Source organism: Ambystoma mexicanum, chromosome 6q (genome assembly GCF_040938575.1).
Source record: "Ambystoma mexicanum isolate Mex_15411 chromosome 6q, UKY_AmexF1_1, whole genome shotgun sequence".
Taxonomy (NCBI): Eukaryota; Metazoa; Chordata; class Amphibia; order Caudata; family Ambystomatidae; genus Ambystoma; species Ambystoma mexicanum.
This window is the reverse complement of record NC_090937.1, coordinates 999,669,620-999,693,817: the sequence shown is the minus strand read 5'-3', so window position 1 is coordinate 999,693,817 and position 24,198 is coordinate 999,669,620. Positions and strand designations below refer to the sequence as shown.

General features: G+C 48.7%; 1 protein-coding gene across 2 annotated transcripts in view; it reads right to left on the bottom strand.

Moving 5' to 3' along the window:
* Window positions 1–12,864, bottom strand: part of LOC138516427 (plasma kallikrein-like) — a 451,405-nt gene extending 438,541 nt beyond the window's left edge. The window contains exon 1 of one of the 2 annotated variants that reach the window (XM_069631547.1): window positions 12,796–12,864. The gene's annotated coding sequence lies outside the window, so the exon portion shown is untranslated. The remainder of the gene's footprint in view (window positions 1–12,795) is intronic. The other variant, XM_069631548.1, reaches the window with a different exon arrangement.
* Window positions 12,865–24,198: the final 11,334 nt, after the last annotated feature.

Genomic DNA, 24,198 nt, shown 5'->3' with positions numbered 1-24,198 from the left:
TTATGCAACATAGGCTAGTGTGGTGTGCTACAATTTAGGGGAAAGAGTCCAGGAGAAAGGAAATCAGTAGAAAAGTGTGTCCCTACATTTAGAGGCCAGGTGGCTACAAGTAAAATTGGAGCAAAATTAGGAGCAAGAAAAAGGGATCAATTCATGCTACAATGCAGAAGCTGCAGAATCCAAGAACAGGTTTGGCTTAAAGGAGATCTCAGTCTGGAAAAAGTACTAGCAATACCCAAGAAGCTTCAACACACAATGACGTGTGGAAGAACTGAAGAAATAGAAATACATGGCAGGCCCACTGAATCCTGACATCCAAATGATACAAAATACAGATAACGGGATTGAGAAGGGCAAAGAAGACACCAAAAGGCCCAACGAGACCAAAACAAAGGTTCAGGAATCATGAATCAGGAATGATTACTGGTGGTCGGTCGGCATGTGACAGGCAAATTGAAAAATCATTAAAAGAGTGTGTCATATCAGAGAATGGACACAAACAATGTGTTGCAAGTGTTGCCCCTACGTGGATGTTGTAAACACATTAAGGGCCCTGGAAAAGAGTGGAGTTCAACGTAGTCAGCCTCTTATTATATGTATGGTGCCTATACAAAGGTGTTTCTAGGTGCCACAAGACAAGATGGAGGGGATGGGACATGGGAATCTCAAAAGTAGAACAACACAAACGGTTATGGGCAATGCTGCATGGGCATCCCACAAGCGACGCAGGGTAACTGCTGTTACCATTGGTAGCTGGGAGAGGGGCAGCCCCAACCCCCCGCGCCTGCTCCTCTCCTTCCCCCCAGCTACGGAGACACGCAGTCTCGGCAGCACAAAAGCCAAGGAAGGGCAAGATGCGAACAGTCAGCGCACCCTTCCTCCAAACAGCAAGGTGCTAAGCGCCATAAGGAAACAACCATCAGGCAGGGCTCAGGTTCAAAGATCTGCCCCCACCAGGGGGTCAGACAGTTGGCTATCCGGCCGGGGGCTGCGACAACAGCGGCCCCCACCACATACACAACAAAGACCCAGGGCCTCCCTGGGTCCTATAAATGAGAGCAGCATGCTCAGAGTAAACACAATCTGTTTGTGGACCCTGAACTGGGACCCAAGCAAACAGGAGGTTCACTGTTTACTCAGTGTCTTCCAAATCTTCTTGCTTCTTTAACAATTCTTGAAGTTCGCTGTACATCGCAGTGTCTTTTTCCTTCCCGAACATTGCACTGTTCAAAGCATTTGCAATACAGCTTTAACGAAGGAAGAAGGGGCAACCGAACGGCCAGCGCGGACGCTGTCAACTTTAACATTTTTCGGCATAGAACGAAAAGCGAGCGGCGAGCGTGTCCAAAACAAAACAAACAAAGACGCGTGCTGCGGAATCATCCCCAAAACCTGTGCGAACGAAGGAGAAGCGGCACACGAACAGCATGGTGCGGACGGCTTCTGATTCAACACTTTAAGGTGAGCCACCGCGCTGGGGCTACGAGGGAGGATAAATAGACATTTATGCCCGGAAGTTTTTATTACAGTGGACCGGACCCCCCGCGTTATAAGGCAGACGGGGCAAGATAACACAAGGCAGTTTAAACTCGGGCAGAGTCACAAGCCAGCTTGGGAACTCGTCTTTGCTTTACAGCCATGCAGAGCTAGCGAACACAGTTCCAAGCGCGGCGGGCCCAACGACTGCAGATTTAAAATAATTTTGGTGATATTGCAGGGCGACCTCACAGCGAAACCAATTTTAAATCCAGTAAATCAAGCCTGGGGGCTGCCCAATTTTCTGAACCCAGGCAAGAAGGCACCAGTCAACAGTTACCCAGCACGGGCAACAAACAGAACTGGCGCAAAGAACTCGCCGATAACAACGTTTTAACTCCTCGATAAAACCCCCTTTTTCTTTTCCTAAAGCAGGCATAGAAAAACATGGGGCCCAAGCGGAAAACACGGTCACACCCAACACCGGCACAGAAGCCCAAATCACCACAATTGCTAGCAGCCATTGAAGCGGCAGAGACTACGGATGGGCATGGGTTAGAGAAAACATGTACGGCCTACCCAGGGAAGGAATTACCAGCCCACCCAGTCAGGAGGAGGTTTCTGCACCATTAAAAAGGAGAAAAATATATTAAGGCGCCAGAAAAGGTACCAAAAAATTGTCAAAACTGTGCGAGAATGTAGCGGAATTACAGCATCTAATGGTAGAGATAAGGGGGAAACAGACACCGCCCACAAGGGAACCTGGGGCCCCAAACCCCACCACCGCAATAGAACCTACAATAACGTTTGTCAACCCACCCGTAACACCACCTATAGCAATCCCACCACAACAAGCACAGCAGTTGCCAATACCGCCCACAACTATAAATACAACAGCCTCCACAACTCCAGGAACTGATCCAACAGGTGCCCTAAAAGCATGGACAACCCCAAGCACAGACAACACGGGCGCGACAGGGACACCCAGCAGCAATACAACTGACATTGTAACAATCTGTAATGCACAATTAGACCAAAAAATGAAATCCTTCCAAATAGAGATATTAAATAGATACAAAAGATGCCTGGCATGGAACATTGATACCACAATCTAAGAAGAATTATGGGCCAAAGAATTTATAGAAATCTTTTCCCTAATAGAAGCCCAGCGCAAAGGGAAAGATGCTTTCAGAGACCCCAAAAAAATAGAAGAAAAAGCTATTGCCAGAAACGCCCAGGTTGAACAAAACTGGGACAACTGGTTACAGGCTTTTGCCATTTTAGCAACAATATACGAAGAAAATTCCCCTTGGATGGCAGGAAGATCTGGGCATACGTTGATAAAATAAGGGAAGTAAAAGTAACACAGAGGGGGAAGACATGGCTTGCATACAACATTAGATTCAGGAGGAGCATATCAGAAAGGCCGGCCATTGAGTGGGATGAAGTCCAGAACGATTTATACACCCTCAACGCCGAACCTCCCCAGGAAGAAGATACCATGCAGTCTTCATCCAAAAATAGCAAAAATTCACAAGGAAGCAAATCCCATGACAATGATAAATCCAAAAAAGGGGAGCAGCCCTTTTGGAAGAACCATCCCTGGGTGGCTAAGAATAATGCCCACAGACAGAACAAACAGCAGGCTGTCAAATCCAACATCCCATGCAGAAATTTTGGGAAAAACCAGTGTACATGGGGCAAAGAATGCTGGTACAAACACGCCTGCACAAACTGCAACGGCGACCATGCAGCAAGCAACTGCACCAGATTACCAGCCAAGAAAGAATGATATCCCAATGTTAGAATCAGGACGAACGCCCATCAATCTGGGAAATTTTAGGGACGCCCTAAACAGCTACCCAGACAGGGAAACCAGCAGTTTACTATGGCAGGGTATCACCAAAGGTTTTTTCATCCCTTTTAAGGGCACTGGGTCACAACACATCCCAATGAACCTAAAATCAGCCAGGGACAACCCCCAGATAGTAGAAACCAAAATCAAGAAAGAACTGCAACTGGGAAGGGTAGCAGGTCCCTGGGACTTCATGCCTTTAAAAGACTATTTAATATCTCCACTAGGCCTGGTTCCCAAGAAAGAACCCAGAAAAATGAGACTAAGTCATCACCTCTCCTACCCTAAAGGCCAGTCTTCCCACACACAGAATCCGCAGTATCTTACACGCATTTTCAAGAGGCGGTAAGGCTCATACAAGAGTGCGGCAGAAACGCTTTGATGGCCAAGCTGGACATCGAATCTGCTTTCAGACTCTTGCCAGTCCACCCAGAGTCACAGCAGTGGCTAGGTTTCACTTTTAACAACAAATTCTACGCAGATAGATGCCTCCCCATGGGGTGCGCAGTATCCTGTGCACTATTTGAACAATTCAGTTCCTTTTTTCAATGGGCTTTCCTAAAACAGAGACCAGGGACAAAAACAGTGCACTACCTAGACAATTTCATGGTCATAGGGCCACCAAACTTCGAGGAATGCGGCTGGCTTTAGCAAAACTAGAGCACATTGCCACACAGTGGGGAGTTCCCCTAGCGAAGGAAAAAACCACCAAACCAGACACAAACATAATTTTTCTGGGCATCGAAATAGACTCAGCAAAGGGACTCTGCAGAATCCCCAAAACAAAAATATCAGAACTCCTGGCAAAAATACAAAACCTGATAATGAGAGATAAGGGGACTGTAAAGGAAATACAATCCTTGGCAGGCAGCCTCAATTTCACATCTAAAATAATACCTCAAGGAAGGATATTTGCCAGAAGCTTGGAGTTCAAAATCAAATCACTCATAAAACCACACTTGCATAGCCGGCTAGGCAGAGAGGTGAAACAAGACCTGGAAACATGGGGAAAATTCCTCAGAGATTTCAACTATGTTTTACTTTGGCGAACGCCATTAAATACCCAGTCAAACAGGGTCCTATACACTGATGCAGCGGGGAGCAAGGGGTTTGGAGCCATACTACACTCCGAATGGGTGGCAGGACACTGGCCTAATTCATGGCAAACAGCAGGGTGGACAAGAAACATCACCCTACTAGAAATATTCCCCATCTGGCTTACATTACACATCTGGGGCAGGCGACTAGCGAATACGGAACTTTTGATCTGGTGCGATAACATGGCTGTAGTGGGCTCCATAAACAGAAGGTCTACGAAATGCCCTCTAGTACTAAAAGTATTACGAGCCATTACAACAGTCACACTACAAGTAAACGTTGTACTGAAAGCGAAGCACATTTCAGGGGCAGATAATAACATTGCTGATGCCTTATCTCGTTTCCAGTGGACAAGATTCCGAGAGCTAGCGATGCACGCCCAAGAACAGATGACGCCAATACCAGCAGAATGCTGGACAGTAATGGGAAGACAAGAATAACGGCATCAACGCCAACACCAGAGAGCACAGGCCGGGATGCCCAACGAAAACCAGGCACCTCTAAAACGGGTGCCAACAACACATCGGCATCAACGCCAGCACCAGAGAGTGTAGGCCGGGATGACCAATATAAAGCAGACACCTCTAAAACGGGTGCCAACAACACATTGGCATCAACGCCGGCACCAGAGAGTGCAGGCCGGGAGGACCAATACAAAGGAGGCACCTCTAAAAGGGGTACCAGCAACACATTGGCATCAACGCCAGTGCCAGAGAGCCCGGGCCGGGATGCCCAACAAGAATCAGGCACAACAACAACGGGTGCAAACAACCTCACAGGCTTCCTAACAGGGATGGCAGAGAGGGCGGTGGCAAGCACCATTGCAACGCAGTAAAGTAAGTGTTTGCAAACAGTATTTAAAGCCACAGATGTAAACCACGTAGAACTTATAACGATTAAAGATATAGAAGTATTTTTAAAATGGGCCCGGGAACAAGGTTTCAAAAGGGATTGGGCAAAAAGACACCTGGTGGCAATTTCATACTTTACAAAAATTCGGGGCGATTCAGACCCCACCCAGAACACCCTCATCTCTTACGCAATGAAGTGATGGGGCAGAATAGAGGGTACACAAGTGGACACCCGCCGACCCCTTGATTTCAGGAAACTGGTGCAGATAGCAAGCCATTTGGAAGTCATATGTTGGCACCCATACGAGATAACATTATTTAAAACAGCCTTTTTCCTAGCCTACTTCGGGGCTTTCCGGGTGGGAGAACTCATCGCTTCCAGCACCAAGGCCACAAACGGCCTGGGCATCATGGAAATCAGGGTGAGGCAAGAGAGTGTTAACATAGAAATGCAACAGTCGAAAACGGGTGCAAAAAGAACCATCAATATTTGTTGCATCGATGAGGCAACAAACTGCCCGGTTTGCATCACCAACCTCTATTATGAGCAACGACCCAAAGTAGAGGGGAGTTTTTTAATCCACAAGGATGCATCGGCCCTAAGCCGCTACCAATTTAAGGAGTGCTGATAAAAGCAATCAGCAGAGCAGGGTGGGATCCCAAACAATTCGGCACTCCTTCCTTCAGGATAGGTGCCGCCACTGCAGCATGGCACGGAGGTTTAGCACCGCAACTACTAAAAAACATAGGAGGATGGAAGTCAGACTTTTATAAAAGATATATCAGACCAAAATTGATATAGCCTTCCGCCCTAAAAATGTTCTTTCTTTTCCCCATCTCCCACCACCACAGAAACAACAGGCGTATCGAGGGCCACACTACGATCAGCATGGATAGTTTGCCACTCATTCGTTTTCAGGACAGGCAGATGGGCAGAAGAGACCAAAGAAGGGCCACCTTTCAGAAACACCATTACTTCATGGTGGGGATACAGAGGCCTAAACTGGGCTGACGTCCACGAAACACTAGCAGAACTGGTGGCATACAGGGACCCCCCAGAATTCCTGATCATCCATCTAGGGGGCAAAGACCTAGTTAACACAGCTAGACGCATCCTATGCGAAGAAATCTGCTCCTCCCTAACAGGCATTTCACACAACTGGAGGGGGACGGAGATATACTTCTCAGCCATCTTACCAAGAGAGAAATGGCTAGGGGCCAACTGCTACAAATCTATAGACATATCCAGAAGAAAACTGAACAGGACGATAGAGAGATTCTGTATGACAAGAAGACTGGGTTTCATAAAACACCCAGCCATTACACTAGGCAACCCAGACCTTTTTCTCCATGACGGCACCCATCTGTCTAGCCAGGGCATGGAGCATTTCATTCGGGAAATCAATACAGCTCTTGCTCATAGGGGCTGTCTCTAGGGCATACTCTGGGGGGAACACGGTCAGCCGGGAACCTGCCCGTGTGTGGCGGCACGGGTCCGAGGGGGTAACCTCAGGACCCGGTGCCCAAAAGTATGATACCATCATTATATGTGATATTGTTATTGTCATAACCCATATCTGTACAATAAAATCCTACGGCCTTTTTATTGCCAACACTTGAAACAAGTTGTGAGCTTATCATTATGGGTGATGGTTTGGGGTTCGGAGATTACTAATGCATGCATATGGGTTCAGCAGTTATGGGCAATGCTGCATGGGCATCCCACAAGCGAGGCAGGGTAACTGCTGTTACCATCGGCAGCTGGGAGAGGGGCAGCCCAACCCCCCGTGCCTGCTCCTCTCCTTCCCCCCAGCTATGGAGACACGCAGTCTCGGCAGCACAAAAGCCACGGAAGGGCAAGGTGTGAACAGTCAGCGCACCCTTCCTCCAAACAGCAAGGTGCTAAGCGTCATAAGGAAACAACCATCAGGCAGGGCCCAGGTTCAAAGATCTTCCCCCACTAGGGGGTCAGACAGTCGGCTATCCGGCCGGGGGCTGCGACAACAGCGGCCCCCACCACATACACAAAAAAGACCCAGGGCCTCCCTGGGTCCTATAAATGAGAGCAGCATGCTCAGAGTAAACACAATCTGTTTGTGGACCCTGAACGGGGACCCACGCAAACAGGAGGTTCACTGTTTACTCAATGTCTTCCAAATCTTCTTGCTTCTTTACCACAGAACCCACCCACCCTACAAAGAGGGGAGAAGAACAAAAAGAAGTACAAGGCACTGTACGGTGCCCACAACACGTCGTGGGACACAAGAAGGCGGCACGGGTCCGAGGGGGTAACCTCAGGACCCGGTGCCCAAAAGTATGATACCATCATGATATGTGATATTGTTATTGTCATAACCCATATCTGTACAATAAAATCCTACGGCCTTTTTATTGCCAACACTTGAAACAAGTTGTGAGCTTATCATTATGGGTGAGGGTTTGGGGTTCGGCCATTACTAATGCATGCATATGAGTTCAGCAGTTATATTGGCCTTTTGACAATCCTACCGTGCAACTGCATGACAAGGTGGTAAGTGCAATGGTTTGGGGGTAGAGGGACACTTGCAGGAGTGGGGTACCCCCAAGGGTGGGGGTGGGCAAGTGCAGTGAGGGCCAAGATGGCAAGTGCCAGGAGAATGGGGGGGTGAGTATGTTGGACAGGGCGGACCAAGTTGGGCTACTCCGGGTAAGGGAGCCAGAGGGCAAGTGCTGGCAAAGGATGCTGGGGGAACTGTTAGCGGGTCGTCTGGCAGCTGTATGACTCTGAAGGGACCAGGCCCCACTGCCAGCGGCAGATGGAGGGATCAGCACGGGAGGGGGAGAGGAAAGGAAGAAGAGAGGAGAAAAGAAAAGACTTGAGATATTTCCGGAACTTGAGAAGATCTGGCTCAAGTCTGTGGGGTGGGCTTTCCACAGGGAGGAGCCAGCTCAGGAAAGAGATCTACCTCCCACTCTCTGCTTGGAGAAATATTTGACCAGCAGAGAGTTGGAGCAAGAAGACCAAAGAACTCTGGACGGGAGATATTTCAGGAGACAAAGTTGTATGTAGAGAGGTCCCAGGCCCCATACAGCTTTGTGGATGATGCAGAGTGTCTTGAACTTGATCCTTGTGGTCACTGGGAGCCAGTGGAAAGATTGAAAGAATCAGCAGAAACATGTACTGCTGATTAAATTATTGCCTAGGTTGGCAAAGGCTACGTACACCACTGATGTAAACACCAGAAATGTTGTTCAATTCTTGAATTATTAGTGTAATCGTTTTTTAATAACACGCTTAATACTGAAAAGTTTTCTAAGTGCAGACCCAGGATTTGAACATGTGCGCCTCTGTTTCGTCTTGTTTCCAAGATGAGCACGTTACCACTGAGCTATACTATCCATGAATTTAAAAGGGAAGAATATCCCACCATAATTTAAAGAGTGTGTAATTCAAATCAGCCAAGTTGGTGCAGTACCTAAGAGAATGTGTCTCCTTATGATGTTGTTGAGAGTATGAATAGAGTCATTAAAGGCAGCAGACAGGCATCGATAGAAGCAAGCATGGATTAGAAGAGTGGTCCAGGACACCATTATGGCTCCCATATTTTTGTCCCATTCTGCTACCGGTGTATGCCCTTTTGAAATGTTATGGGGAAGAAACCCCAACATCTGTCTATGACCCTTGTGGTTGACTAGAGCTTATAAAGCCAACATAAGTGAGACGGCAGTTAAAAGGAAGATCAATAAGAGACAGGTGGATAACAAGAAGAGGTTTGGCATACACAAAGGGGTGAAGCCAATGAATATGAAAGATATGATTGTTTATTCATAACTCGCTTAATACCCAGAGGTTTCTAAACGTAGACCCGGGGATCGGACCTGTGTTGCTCCATGTCGTCTTTCTTCCAAGGCGAGCACGTTGCCCCTAAGCCATCCACCCAAGAGCGATGGAGGCTGGATGAGAGTATTTAGCATGGTTGAGGCCCCTGGAAGTCAAAGAAGCATTCTACAATGCTATGTTGTGAGGGTATCTGATGGTTGGGTCTTGAATGGGGGAAATATGTATGCAATGCATGCGCTTGTTTGTATTTTCATTATTCAGGGATTGTTGGGTAAATATGTGAATATGTAAAATCAGTATGATTATGAAAATGCCTAAAACCTTGTAGTAATTCATGGAAAATAACCCAGTGACAAAAACATAATATCGATAAGAATGTATAATGATCAAGATACTGATAATATAATTATACTTCTGAAGATAAGAGAGACATTATTGTAGTAATGCATGATAAATACTGCAGTGCAAAACAGTTAGCACCCAGAGTCTGTGGGAGGACCAATCAGCTTATTCCAAATGTTTGCTGAAACGAATGATCTGTTCCCTTGTTCAGAGCGAGCTCGGTGCGCCACACACCACCCGCCGTTATATTATCTCCATCACTGCTATCCTACACATACACTTTCCTCTCTTTCCTCACACCACCACCTGTCTGCTTGCGACCCCGTTTGTTATCACGCCTAAGGTACATTGGAACTGTGTACTATTCCTTCATTTTTAGTCAGACACTATAATGCAAGAAATGTGCAGTAATTCGTGGCTTCCAGCAGGAGTGGACGGAGAACTAAAAGTGGCCCTGGAAATAAATACTGGGGACCAAAAGAGGCCCTGGAAATAATGTTCAAAGTGGCCCCATATGACATTTTCAGCAAGCCCAATGTTTTACCTATGAGAAAACGTGTTAATACCACACAAAAGATGCCCAGGGTGCAGAGGCCCACCGGGAAATCTCCAGAGTTCCATATAGGCCAGTCCACCCCTGGCTTCCAGTCCAGATACTCTAATACACCCACACAGATTTTGCATGTGAGCTAAAACTGTCTGTACTCTGTACAACCGGCTTCATTTACATGCATCCGTGCACACGCAGATGCATGTGAATGTCATGCTTGGGGGTCAAACCTTCCACAATCAAATTAGAATTAGTATTGTGAATTGGCCCCATCCATTGTTCTGGAAATCATTTGGTATCATTGTAAAACATATATCATTTAATTCCATGGCTCAGCTCCCAGCGCTGTACATCTTGCTTTCGCTACTTAGCGTGGTTTTAGCAGGTTTGTTGTAAATTAGGGCCCTGGGCGCTCACTCTGCTCCCCCTCCAGTATGCAGGTCACAACTGTTTATAAGGGGACCTACGGGCAGTGGGCGGGACCGCAGCACTGCAGGCTACGAAGAGCGTTGTGTTCCTCGCATTCTGTGTCCCTTGTTTTAGGGCCTAAGTGCAAGTGTGCTTCACCCGCACAATCGGGAAGGACTCCATGAAGAGCTGCGGGCAAAATAGAGAGGCATCCTGCATTTAGTCATGTATTTATTTTTATATTTATTGGAGGTTTTTTTTAAGGCACCAACTGTGAACAAAGCTGCTTTCTATCGGCCAAATTGCCACTCCCAATCAAGACCATCCATATTGGATGTGCCATAGAAAATGAACGTGTACATGAAATTATAAACACACAGATTAACTCTGCATGTGTTCATAGTTTGTAAAAGCACATTTAAAAAATGTGACGTATTGTACTTGCAGACATACATTACGTGCTGCATTTGCATAGGCTGTCGCAAATCGAAGGAGTGTTACTGCCACTATACAGGATACAATTGCACATAGGAAATAAGTTAAAGTGTCAGGTTGTACACATAAACCTTTAAAAATGAAACCTGAAAAAGAAGTATGTCATGAAAAACAACAAATGATCACAAAGTAGTGGGCACTGAACGAATCAAACCGTCCATGGCACTGATTGTGTGAAATGTATGACCCTAACTGGTGTGGTCAATCATTTTAAATTGTGGGAGCTTTGGCTATGCATATTTAAAACAAAATGTGTATACTGGCTATTGTTGTTTTTTGTGTTTTGTGGTAACTAACCAGAATTCCTCCTGGTGCTTGGAATTGTCTTTAATAGTAGGCTGGAATGGGATGATCGCGTTAATTGCTGGTTCCGTGTAATAATGTCGCTGCAAAAAATGTCTCCTGACAAAAAAGTCCCCGTTTTTTGCTGAGACATTATTATATTGAACATGCGGGGGACACCACTGCGACCCCCGAGTTATTATTTTTTTTACACAAGGGGAACAGGGGACATCCCCGCAACCGGTCACCATACATAATGTCACCATATATAATGTCACCAAAGGCTTTTGCCGGCGACATTATGTCTGGGGACATTGTGTATGGGGACGTTATCACCTGATACCTAATTACTCTGCCACCAGATTCGCTCAGGTGAACAATGCAATTCTGAGCTTTGGAGAGAGGCGGGAGGACCCATCTTCATTTCAATCCTCCCTATTTACTATGTCAAATCAATTACGACTGGTGTGCATGGCACTGCAATATGGGGCTTTCCCCAGTGTCACAGATTCAAACTAAGGGCAATACAGTGTGGCATTTTTGATCGGGCTAAGGGTGCTCCATCTTATGTACTCATTCTTTTGTTCATTCAAGACTTGTTATCCTCTGATATTAAATTCCCTTGGCTAAACCATATTTTTTTAAAAAGAGTTTACCCTACTGGGAATTATCTCGTCATGGCCTTTCCTAATGTAGTTTTCACGAACAGCGCAGACAATAGCGTTATTGCACCGAGATACATAAATCAATGGTTGCAAAATATTTTTCACAAGACCTGCATCTTGGAGAAACTAGGGGCAAGATTCATGAAATATTTGCACGGTTCAAAGTGAATTTGCACTGCTGAAAAGTGACTTTGCACTGCCGACACAACCCCTGATTCATGGAACCGTGCAAAGTGTACTTGTGCCGTGCAAAGTCATTTTGTACTGTAAAAATGACAATGTGCCGACTTTGCACTGCAAAAACACATTGTGCACGGTTCCATGAATCAGGGTTTGTGTCGGCAGTGCAAAGTCACTTTTCAGCAGTGCAAATTCACTTTGAACCAGGCAAATATTCCATGAATCAAGCCCTCAGTACCTGTGCTGCTTCGAGAACCTGCAGAAACATAGCCGATTGTTCAAAGTGTCTGCATTTTGCTCCTGCAACGGCCGGTCCCAGGGCGCTCGTTCCCATTTTTGTATTTGTTTATTCAAAATTGAGCGCCCTGAGGAACGAGTATCTTATCCCACTCTTAAAAGAAATTAAATTGCAAACCGTTGCCGACGGGAATAAAATACTTATGTCCAATGGCGTGTGCGGTGCACTCGCGCTGAAAGAGCACTGTTGAAGTTTGAGTATTGTAATGTAAAAGAATCCCTTTTCTCTTTTTAACTTTCTGCCTATTATAAGCGCTATTGCGCATGTTTTATTTTATTTTCTATGCATATCTTTTTTCGTTTATGATGGTGTTTAATTTTCGGAATAAAGAAATGGAATGAAAAAACTCTACTGACGCTGCATTTTTCTTTTTTTTTAAGTACCCGGTGAGTAAAGAACAATTTCTCGGTTAGCACTTGATTGAAAGTTATGGCTAAATCAACGCAAAACCATTACACATTTAAATAATCTGTACCTGGCAATATTGCAGCAGCTTTCCCTTCAAACCTTCTGTCCGGGAGGCGTTTTTACTGTCAAGTAGTTTAAATTTGAAAAAAAGAGAGGCGTTTTATTATATGTTGAAATAATCCTGCAAAAGGCCAAAGTTTATTTGAGGGAAACATCAGATTAATATTTGACTTTTATGGGGGGGTGGCGTCTGCAAAGTCAACACTGGTTTGGTTCGATCTGTCAGCAAACAGGCAACAAGGTAAGGAGCCACAGCAATCCTATCCCTGGTCACATACATGCATTGCAACAAAGTGTGCACAACTCTCGTCTGCCTGCACAGCCATCCGCAGGGTATTGTCCCATTTCTGATGTGAGGGGCGCCCTTTTGGGTACAAACGAGACTATGAGTCCCCTCTGTTGTACCGAATGAGCACTGCCTTGTGTGGGGGTGTTCCGCAGGCATGGTCATGCATTAAGCATCCGGGGTATTATCCACCCAGCAGCTGGCGCACATGCATTGCACACCCTCAGGTTACACTTTAGAATGGGGACAGCCTTGGCAGGGCCCCGCCATGCGATAGGGTTGCAGTTACACATTTCACCCGCTGCCTGCAGGGCCTTTGACCCCTTCAATAGTGTAGTCAGGTTTTTAGCCTCAGCAATGCTTGCAGAGTGATTAATCATTAGTGAGCCTCAATGCTGCTGCCTGTGAGCGCGGCGCATGTGCTCAAAGCCCCATTCCTGTGTGTGTGCTTTACCCGAGTTCATATAATCCATCCCGGGTTTATATAATCTAGCCCGGGTTTATATAATCCATCCCGGGTTTTTATAATCCAGCCCATACTGCACAAGACACACGTGTAGATAAAGACGAGCAATTACCTCGTTTATATTTTCATTTGCTTGGTTTCAAATACAATCTCAATGGCTGAATTTGAATGTTGGCTGTAAATACCAAAAGCGTAAAAGAAAAGAGCACACGTCGTGAACTGTGAGCCAGGGAGACACCAGTAGAAACACACGTGCTTTGGACAACCTTCTACACGGCTTGGCACTATGAGTTATGTGATGACCAGCGTTCGATGTTTCGAATTTTTGCAAATGGTGCTTGTGAAGGACCGCCCCCTCACAATCACATAGAAAACCTATGGCGAAGCATGCAATCTTTTCGTGACCCTCCCTTGGCTTGAATACCATTCACGACATTTGGCAAAACAGGTATGAAACTGCTTAGGCACCATGATAATATGCCATTGAAAAGGATGCTGTACCTTACTAGCAGCTATTGTCAGTCACTGAACATAGGTGCTGTACGTCCACTGTATGTGACACAACTCAGGCTTATGGTCCTTACCTCAAGTTTTACCTCTCAGTGTATATATATTTCCATTGTATAATCTTCAAGTATGTAGATCTCGTCTTATTTGTGGATTCTAGGCAGCTGTACAATAGATGTTTTCAGTTTTTCGAATTTGGAAAAATGGTTGTCGCTTCAGTATGAAAAGGGGAGGATTGGATCTGTGGATCGATTCATCCATACCTGTAGTTAGACCATGACCCCACCCACTCCTCACTCATGCAGGGCAGGCATTGGTGGGCCACATCACAGCATTGGTGGCATAAGATTTCTGCAATTGCAAGGTTTTGATAAAAAAAAAAACACGGTTACTGTGATTTCGCATATTTTACCTGACTGACATGCATCGTTAACTTGGTATAGATCTAGAAAATGGACTGCTAACATTGTTAGACAAGGGTTTTGATGAATGACGCAACAGCCCTGAGATATAATAACTCCTCCTTTATAGTGCTTCCCTGTAGATGCGCACATATATTGCTCTTTCTGCAGTCATTTCTACCAATGTGGGTTATGTTCAGGTCAGTGTTTAGAGATAGGAACGCATGCACATGACGACAGACACCATCTTGGCCCCATGCAAGGGATGATTGCCAAATGAACTTTGTGCTTGGCACGTTCTGTCGAGTATGGTAATGCAGGATACAGTTGTGATATTTCGCTTAGCTCTGCGGTGCGTGGGAGAGCGGTCGCCGGTAGCCCGGAGGGAACAGCAGGCTAGGTAGCCCTGCCTGGGCCCTGTGAGTGGATTTGTGTTTTTAAATTTATTGTTGAACTTGATTTCGCGCTCCGAGCGCGTTGTGAGCCTGCTCCTGCTGCCCCCCTCCCACTTCCTGGTCCTCCTCTCCCTCCCGCCTCCCTGCCCGCCCACCCCCCCTCTGATTGGCTGCCTGACTGTCCCCTTCTGGCCTACTCGACGGCCGTTCCCCCCGCCCGCTTTCTTAGCTCTGCGGTGCGTGGGAGAGCGGTCGCCGGTAGCCCGGAGGGAACAGCAGGCTAGGTAGCCCTGCCTGGGCCCTGTGAGTGGATTTGTGTTTTTAAATTTATTGTTGAACTTGATTTCGCGCTCCGAGCGCGTTGTGAGCCTGCTCCTGCTGCCCCCCTCCCACTTCCTGGTCCTCCTCTCCCTCCCGCCTCCCTGCCCGCCCACCCCCCCTCTGATTGGCTGCCTGACTGTCCCCTTCTGGCCTACTCGACGGCCGTTCCCCCCGCCCGCTTTCTTAGCTCTGCAGTGCGTGGGAGAGCGGTCGCCGGTAGCCCGGAGGGAACAGCAGGCTAGGTAGCCCTGCCTGGGCCCTGTGAGTGGATTTGTGTTTTTAAATTTATTGTTGAACTTGATTTCGCGCTCCGAGCGCGTTGTGAGCCTGCTCCTGCTGCCCCCCTCCCACTTCCTGGTCCTCCTCTCCCTCCCGCCTCCCTGCCCACCCACCCCCCTCTGATTGGCTGCCTGACTGTCCCCTTCTGGCCTACTCGACGGCCGTTCCCCCCGCCCGCTTTCTTAGCTCTGCGGTGCGTGGGAGAGCGGTCGCCGGTAGCCCGGGGGGAACAGCAGGCTAGGTAGCCCTGCCTGGGCCCTGTGAGTGGATTTGTGTTTTTAAATTTATTGTTGAACTTGATTTCGCGCTCCGAGCACGTTGTGAGCCTGCTCCTGCTGCCCCCCTCCCACTTCCTGGTCCTCCTCTCCCTCCCGCCTCCCTGCCCGCCCACCCCCCCTCTGATTGGCTGCCTGACTGTCCCCTTCTGGCCTACTCGATGGCCGTTCCCCCCGCCCGCTTTCTTAGCTCTGCGGTGCGTGGGAGAGCGGTCGCCGGTAGCCCGGAGGGAACAGCAGGCTAGGTAGCCCTGCCTGGGCCCTGTGAGTGGATTTGTGTTTTTAAATTTATTGTTGAACTTGATTTCGCGCTTCGAGCGCGTTGTGAGCCTGCTCCTGCTGCCCCCCTCCCACTTCCTGGTCCTCCTCTCCCTCCCGCCTCCCTGCCCGCCCACCCCCCCTCTGATTGGCTGCCTGACTGTCCCCTTCTGGCCTACTCGACGGCCGTTCCCCCCGCCCGCTTTCTTAGCTCTGCGGTGCTTGGGAGAGCGGTCGCCGGTAGCCCGGAGGGAACAGCAGGCTAGGTAGCCCTGCCTGGGCCCTGTGAGTGGATTTGTGTTTTTAAATTTATTGTTGAACTTGATTTCGCGCTCCGAGCGCGTTGTGAGCCTGCTCCTGCTGCCCCCCTCCCACTTCCTGGTCCTCCTCTCCCTCCCGCCTCCCTGCCCGCCCACCCCCCCTCTGATTGGCTGCCTGACTGTCCCCTTCTGGCCTACTCGACGGCCGTTCCCCCCGCCCGCTTTCTTAGCTCTGCGGTGCGTGGGAGAGCGGTCGCCGGTAGCCCGGAGGGAACAGCAGGCTAGGTAGCCCTGCCTGGGCCCTGTGAGTGGATTTGTGTTTTTAAATTTATTGTTGAACTTGATTTCGCGCTCCGAGCGCGTTGTGAGCCTGCTCCTGCTGCCCCCCTCCCACTTCCTGGTCCTCCTCTCCCTCCCGCCTCCCTGCCCGCCCACCCCCCCTCTGATTGGCTGCCTGACTGTCCCCTTCTGGCCTACTCGACGGCCGTTCCCCCCCCCCGCTTTCTTAGCTCTGCGGTGCGTGGGAGAGCGGTCGCCGGTAGCCCGGAGGGAACAGCAGGCTAGGTAGCCCTGCCTGGGCCCTGTGAGTGGATTTGTGTTTTTAAATTTATTGTTGAACTTGATTTCGCGCTCCGAGCGCGTTGTGAGCCTGCTCCTGCTGCCCCCCTCCCACTTCCTGGTCCTCCTCTCCCTCCCGCCTCCCTGCCCGCCCACACCCCCCTCCCCTTTCCTCTCCTTCTGCCTATAACCTCCCCCCTCCTGGGCAGCCCCCTGCGGCTAAGGGCCCTAGGCCAAGGGCGACTCCTCAGCTGCGGCTCCCTGTGTGTCTGCAGGTGTCCGCAGGGGACGCCAGGCACCAGCTCCTCTGCTCTCCGGCCCACCCCTCCTCACCTTGCCCACCTCATCCGCATGATGCCTCGCCCCCCCTTTTCCAATTTACTGTTAAACTAGGGTGCTTTTTCTCCCCTCGCAGGATTCTCAAACTTAGGTGGCCCTGACCTACTACGCATTACTGTTTGCTCTGTATCGTGTTAAACTAGTGCCCTCCACTCAATTCCTGTCTGCATACTCGTGTCGTCCGCCTCCCCTCCTACTCCATGGTGCTCTCTATCTCGCCTATCTACTCTAACTGCTTCTCTATTGACTATCCTGCTCTCCTCACTAAATCCGGTAGGAAAAAGTTTAAAAAGGACATCCTGGTCTCCAACCCAGGCCTCCCTATCGCTGACACCTACACGAGCGCCTGCTCCAAGGAAACTCTCACTGACATTCTCTTTTTCGTGCCTTCACCTGACCTATGGACCCTTCACATGGTCTCTGTGCTCTCTCCTTTCTCCTCCTCTCCCATTAATGGTGGCACCCGTTGGGATGTCCTCTTGGCCCCTTTCCACTCCTCTAAGGCCATCATTAATGTCTATGCTAACGGGACCGTCTTGGTCCAAGGCCCTCAGGCCAACCTTCACCTCTTTGATAGACGCCTCCCACGCCTCATCAACTTCCTCTCCGCTCCCGCTGTCCCCCTTCCTCTGTCCTCGGCTACCTTGCCTCTCCCCTCCCTCCCTGCCCCTTCTCTTGCTCCCTCTTCAACTCCTTCTCTAACACCTCCGCAGGGCATACCTCTGATCTGTACCCCTCCCCGGAAGTTTTTCAAAGGTGGCAACCTTCTCCACATTGCCACTCTAAATGCTCGCTCTGCCATCAAGCACTCCTCTGATATCTGTCGCCTTCTTGAGGAACTGGACCTCGACGTCCTCGGTCTCACTGAGACATGGTTCACTGCCAGCTCTGCCACCAGCTTCGACACACTCCTACCTGACGGCTACAAGATCCTCTCCGTGCCCAGGCCCAACCGTTCAGGGGGTGGTGTTGCCCTTATCTTCCCTGAGTGGATTCCTGCCTCTGTCACTCCTACGCAGACCTACTCCTCTTTTGAATGCCTTGTCTGCCGACTCTCTCTCTCTCCTAGCCATTCCCTTACCGTGGCTACTATCTATCGGCCACCTGGTCAAATTTCCTCCTTCCTCTCTGAATGGGCTGACCTCTCCTCCTCACTCCTGTCCTCAACCACCCAACTCCTCTTTCTCGGTGACTTCAACATCCACCTCGATGCCTCCTGTCCCCCCACTGGTCTCTTTCGCGAACTCTGTAACTCTCTCTCACTCTCTATTCTCCCATCTGGGCCTACTCACTCTGCAGGGCACACTCTTGATGCTCTGATCTCTTCTGACCTTCCCCTCTCCCTTCCTCTCTCCACTCCTCTCTCCTGGAGCGATCACTTTCTCCTATCCTCCCACCTCTCCCTCCCTACCCCACAGGCAAAGCCACCCTCTTCACTGCCACCCACCTTCTCGGTCATCCGACCCATGAAGCGCGTGTCAGTTGAGGCTTTCGCTGCTACCTTCTCGCCCCCGCCTCCCCCCTCGGCTGACTCCCACCCTGACACAGCCCTCTCCATGCTCTATTCCTCTATATCTGATACTCTCGATATCCTTGCCCCCGTCATGAGAATCCGCCTGAAGCCCAAAGCCAAATGTAACTCCTGGTATGACTCGGATCTCGTCACCCTAAAACGCAAGTGTAGGGTGGCAGAGAGGAAATGGCGTGCTTCATGTTCATCCTCTGACAAACTGGCCTGTCGCCTGCTCCAAAGGCAATACCGGCTCTCCGTTCTCACCAAGAAGAGAGCCCTTATCCAAGCCCGCATCTCTGAGGCATCTAACAACTCGGCCGAACTCTTTAAAATCTGCAAGGAGCTGGCCAACCCCGCTGCAGTCTCTACCTCTCCTGTCCCCTCCCAGGCCCTCTGCACTGCACTGGCCTCGCACTTCATCTCAAAAACTCAGGACATCCTGTCCTCGCTCTCCTCCTCTCTCCTCCCTCCCTCTCTTCCCGGCTCTTCCTCTTGCTCTCTTGCAGCCGTCCCTCCACCCTCCTTCTCTGCTTTTCCACCTTTTTCTGCTGATGAGGTTTCCAGACAAGTCCGATCTATGAAAGCCTCGTCTAAACAGGTTCACCCCTGTTCCTCCAAAACCATCAAGGACCACATCGACTCCCTGGCTCCTGCCCTGGCTGACTTTTGCAACCACTCATTCGCCTCTGGAGTCTTCCCATCCCCCCTCAAGCACTCCCTTGTGCACCCCCTCCTCAAGAAACCCTCTGCCGACCCCTCCTGCCCGGCCAATTATCGCCCAATCTCCATTACTCCCTTCCTGGGTAAGCTCCTGGAGAAACTGGCCATCTCCCAGCTTAACCTCCATGCTGAATCTGTTGGTAATCTTCATGACCATCAATCCGGCTTCAGAGCGGCCAGAAGCACGGAAACTGCTCTCCTGAACATCCGTGAGGACCTGCTCCTGAACCTCGATTCCAACACTCCCTGTGTTCTCATTCTGCTCGATCTCTCCTCTGCCTTTGACACTGTCAACCATGCCATCCTGCTCAACTGTCTCCGTGATAACCTGGGTATCACTGGTCAGGCTCTGGCCTGGCTGACTTCTTTCCTCTCCGGTCGACCCTCCCAGGTCCAAATGGGCTCCTTCCTCTCTGACATCTTTTTCTCCACCTGTGGTGTCCCCCAAGGATCCAACCTCTCTCCCTGGCTTTTCAACCAGTATCTGGCACTCCTTGCCCACCGCATCGCCGCTCTCTGCCCCTACTTCCAATGCTATGCAGACGATACCCAGCTCATTTTCAGGCTACCCTCGGCCTCCTCCTCTCCTTCCCTCATCTCCAACTGTCTGTCTGCTATCCAGGAATGGTGTGCGGCCAATGACCTCTGCCTCAATGCCAGTAAGACTGAGATTCTACTCATCGGCATACCCACTCCCTCCTTCCCTGCAGCTCTCTGGCCGGCCTCCCTTGGCCCCCTTCCTGCCCCTACCTGCAAGGCTAAAAACCTCGGGGTCATCTTCGACTCCACACTCTCCTTCTCTCCTCATATATCTGACGTCTCTAAGAAGTCACACTACCAGCTGCACCTCCTCAGAGGTATTCTTCCCTTCCTCTCCTTCCCCCAGAAGCTCACTGTCTCCCGAGCCCTGGTTCTCTCAAGGCTGGATTACTGTAACAGCCTCTATCTTAATCTGCCTGCCTCCACTCTCCGCCCTCTGCAACTTATCCAGAACAGAACTGCGAGACTTGTCCTTGGCCTCAAGCCCAGGGACCGTATCTCTCCAGGACTGAAATCTCTTCACTGGCTCCCAGTGGCTGCGAGGATTAAGTTCAAAACGCTCTGCATTGTCCACAAGGCCTTCTGGGGCCTGGGACCTAAATACCTTCAACTCTCTCTTCCTAAATATCTTCCTTCACGAGCCCTTCGCTCATCCGTCTCCAACTCCCTCATGGTCAGCCGCTTCTCGAAGCAACGAGCTGGGGGTAGATCTCTCTCCGCAGCAGGGGCCTCCCTCTGGAACAGCCTTCCTGCCTCCCTGAAACTTGAGGAGAACCATCTCCGGTTCCGGAAGCACCTCAAAACCTTCCTCTTCGCTTCTGCCTTCTCTCTCCCTCTCCCCTGCTAATCCTGCTTAATTCCCCACTGAATTCAGCACTAAACCTGCATCTGGGCCACTCTCAGCAACCTCGGTCCAGGGCCCAGCCACTCTCCACTTGCACTGCCTCCCTGGCTCCCCCTGCACTGTGGGACTGTCACTGTATCCCTACAGCCCCCTTCCCAGCACTTGCTCTGCACTTACCTCGCACTTGCCACCAGCTGGCCCTTTTTATTTATTATTTATTATTTTTTACGCTACTTACCTTGTACTGCACTTCCCCCCCACCTCCTCCCCCTGCACTTCCTCCTTTTCCCCTTACCTCTGCACTTGCGCGATCTGAATGACACCTGGCCTAGTAGGATCGTTTGTCTGTCTTCCCCTTGTTTCCCTCCCTCCCTGCCTCGTCGCGCCTTGAAACACTTGTGTATAGGCGCGTTACAAATACCATATCATATCATATCATATCATAGCCACCTGTATTGCACTGACTTTGCTAAGGTTCTCCGCTTCTGTCTCCCCCATGCCCGCTGCCTCACATCTGTACCTCAAGACTCCCTCTTTCTGATGCTGCATTCCCCCAGTCTGCTACTGCTCCCCAAGCCAATTACTGTTGATCACATTGTAGATTTCTTTTTAGGACTACAACTGCCATTGTACTTAGCAAGCACAGTCAATGGTGAGGGATCATGGGAGTTGTGGTACAAAACGTCTGGAGTGACGTGTTGAAGTGAGTAATCTGCATTATTTGATCTGGATGGTTAGGATAGTAAATGCACATTCTGCCTCAGATAAACTGCAATGTCTCAGAATGTGAGGTACTTTGAGGAAATGTTTTGCCTATACGAGAAATAAAAGAGGCGTAATGCTCTTTACCTGGCTCCCCAGTCAATCCTAGAACATAACTATTCACAGACAGAGGCCAAGTAAAGCATCCCTGCGGTGAGGGATGATGATGGGAAATTCCCGTTAATAGAGCAGATTTCAAAGGTCTTAATTTCAAAATATGCACAATTGCTCTTTATGCCTTTTGCCTGCCATTCACTTCTCGCTCCCCAACTCACTAAGAGCGGAACCGTCCTTCCTTAGATTTAAAAATTTGGCAAAAAACTGGCTCGCTGCCCAAGATGCGCCCCTGGCCTCCCCGAGCCAATCCCTGGTTTTGCAATAGCCTGCTACTTCAGTACATGTAAATAGCTTTTCTTTGCGCATTCTGTTCCATTTCTTATGTATATAACTGCATTTGTAATGTACAAATTGTAACTCTGTAATTCACCATGTTGTAACCAAATGATGCGCCCGTATGCCCTTGGGCCTGGTGCGCTTTATAAATAAAATAAGTACAAATACAAATACACTACAGAACACACCCACCTTAGGGTTTATTTAAGGGACACCATTGACGTAAGTTGATCCAGCCTCCAGTGGCAGATGGTTTCAACACGGAGTTTCCAAGCAATTCTAACACTGTTTGAAGCTTTTCCTCATTAATTTTAGGACGAGCAGTTTGTTTTAATCTTCAAGGTGCTCTTTCACATTCTAGCTGAGCGGGTTTACCACACATTAGGTAGACCGCACTTGTAGACTCACAATGCGTACTCTTTAGCTTCATTTCCTTTGCAGTGCCAGGCCGTTTTACGTGCCTCGTACACGCTGAGACTCTTCGTCCGGTCTCTTTTCCCAGGGCTTTGCTTGCCCTGCTAGGTGTGTTGCATATCAACCACTTGTGATTGGCTGCACAATGCAAGCCAATCGCTACGGAGGTGTGTCAGCCTGACACGACCTCGTCAGAGCGAGGCTTTCTACGCGCGATGCGTTACCTTTCTTTTGAAGCGTCATTACACTGCCAGCCCTCCAACACTAGCTATGCTTCATTCTTTGCGCTTTATACATTTTGAGACTCTGCGTCCGGTCCCACTTCCCAGGGCTTTGTTTGCCCGGTTAGGTATGGTGCAGTCAAACCACTTGTGATTGGCCGCACAATGCAAGCCAATCGCGTAGGGGGTGTGTCAGTTTGATACGCCCTCGTCTCTGCAAGGCTTCTCATACGCGACGCGTCACCTTTCTTTCGAGGCGTCATCACGCTGCCAGCTACAACGTAAGTTATGCTCGCAGCCCAGGCCTCTCTGCCAGACGCATGCGGCACTTCTTGTGACAACATCGGTTCCGGCTACACATTCACTTGTCCGTCCGAGTTGACGGTAAGTTTCTGAGTCCGTGATGCTTTTTCTTTATGATAGCATTTTACTTTTAACGGGCTTAGTAAATCACCTCTTTTTTCTTTTTCTTTCTTTTTCAAAACTCAGACACTCCGTGCACGTTTGAGCATAATGCAATATTTTGATGAGCTCTTTTACACAGATGCTCTCCAATTAGTTACGGATTGTTGATAATTACAGCCACCCATAGTACTCATGATGTTTTCTCTGTTCTGCCCCCCTTTCTTCTCTCTCTCTCTTTGCACAGATCAGGTATTCATTACCGATCATCATCCCTTTATTGGACATCTACTTACCAGCTATTCGTGGCAGTTCTTCTCTCTTTGCTCAGAAGTTGTCAATCTTGACATTGGCTTTGATTCATTCACGACAGATGTCACAACATGAGAATTCGACATACCTTTTCATTCAGGTACATTCTTTTCTTTTCTCATCATTTTTTCTACCTTTAATGCTTCCCATGGCAGATTTGGTAAGATTCAAACACTCATTTGAGCCAATTCTCATTTTATTCAATTCTTATATCTATTGATTTTTAGTGATGATTCATCTCAATCCTTGCTGCATCAGGCTCCACCCTGAAGTTGGGCTTTGCGTCCAGAAATTCTGCCTTTGATGAATTCCTCCCACATTCACTTTGGGTAAGGTCCCCCTCTTAGGTAGTTCACAATCAGTAGTCTGATTAAATTTACAATTGTTTGGCCTGAACGGTTAGGGCCCTAATACTTAATAAACCCATGTCATGTGTTTGAGAGACACATAGCAAGTCACAGTGTCATTTCTGTGTATTATTCTATGTGCATATTCATTATGTGATGGATTGTTTTGTCTGCTTCCCCGCAGGGAATATCATCAATTACTCAGCCCAGAGGAAGGCGGTTCTATAAAAAGGCCTTACAGGCGGCCCGCCGAAACGTAACAGTGGTCTCATCTTGTTGAAATTCATTTCCTTGTCTGATTTCTTAAAGACATAATTTGTGTTTGAGACCCTGAATCCTGCACTAGAACAAAGTGTAATGTTTACGTAGGCAGACCTGTATTATGTATTTACATTATTTCTGCACAATTGGCAGACCTGCACTACCAGGAAGTTGCACCTGGTTGTTTTTATGCACTCATTTCAGGCATACTTAAGTATTTGTTCTAAGCACAATATTTTCTGCATATTTCTGCATGGTAAACATTTGTTCTAATCATAACAGTTCCTGCATATTTTACATGGTAAACTAGGATATTTACCATAAAAGCTGATCCCT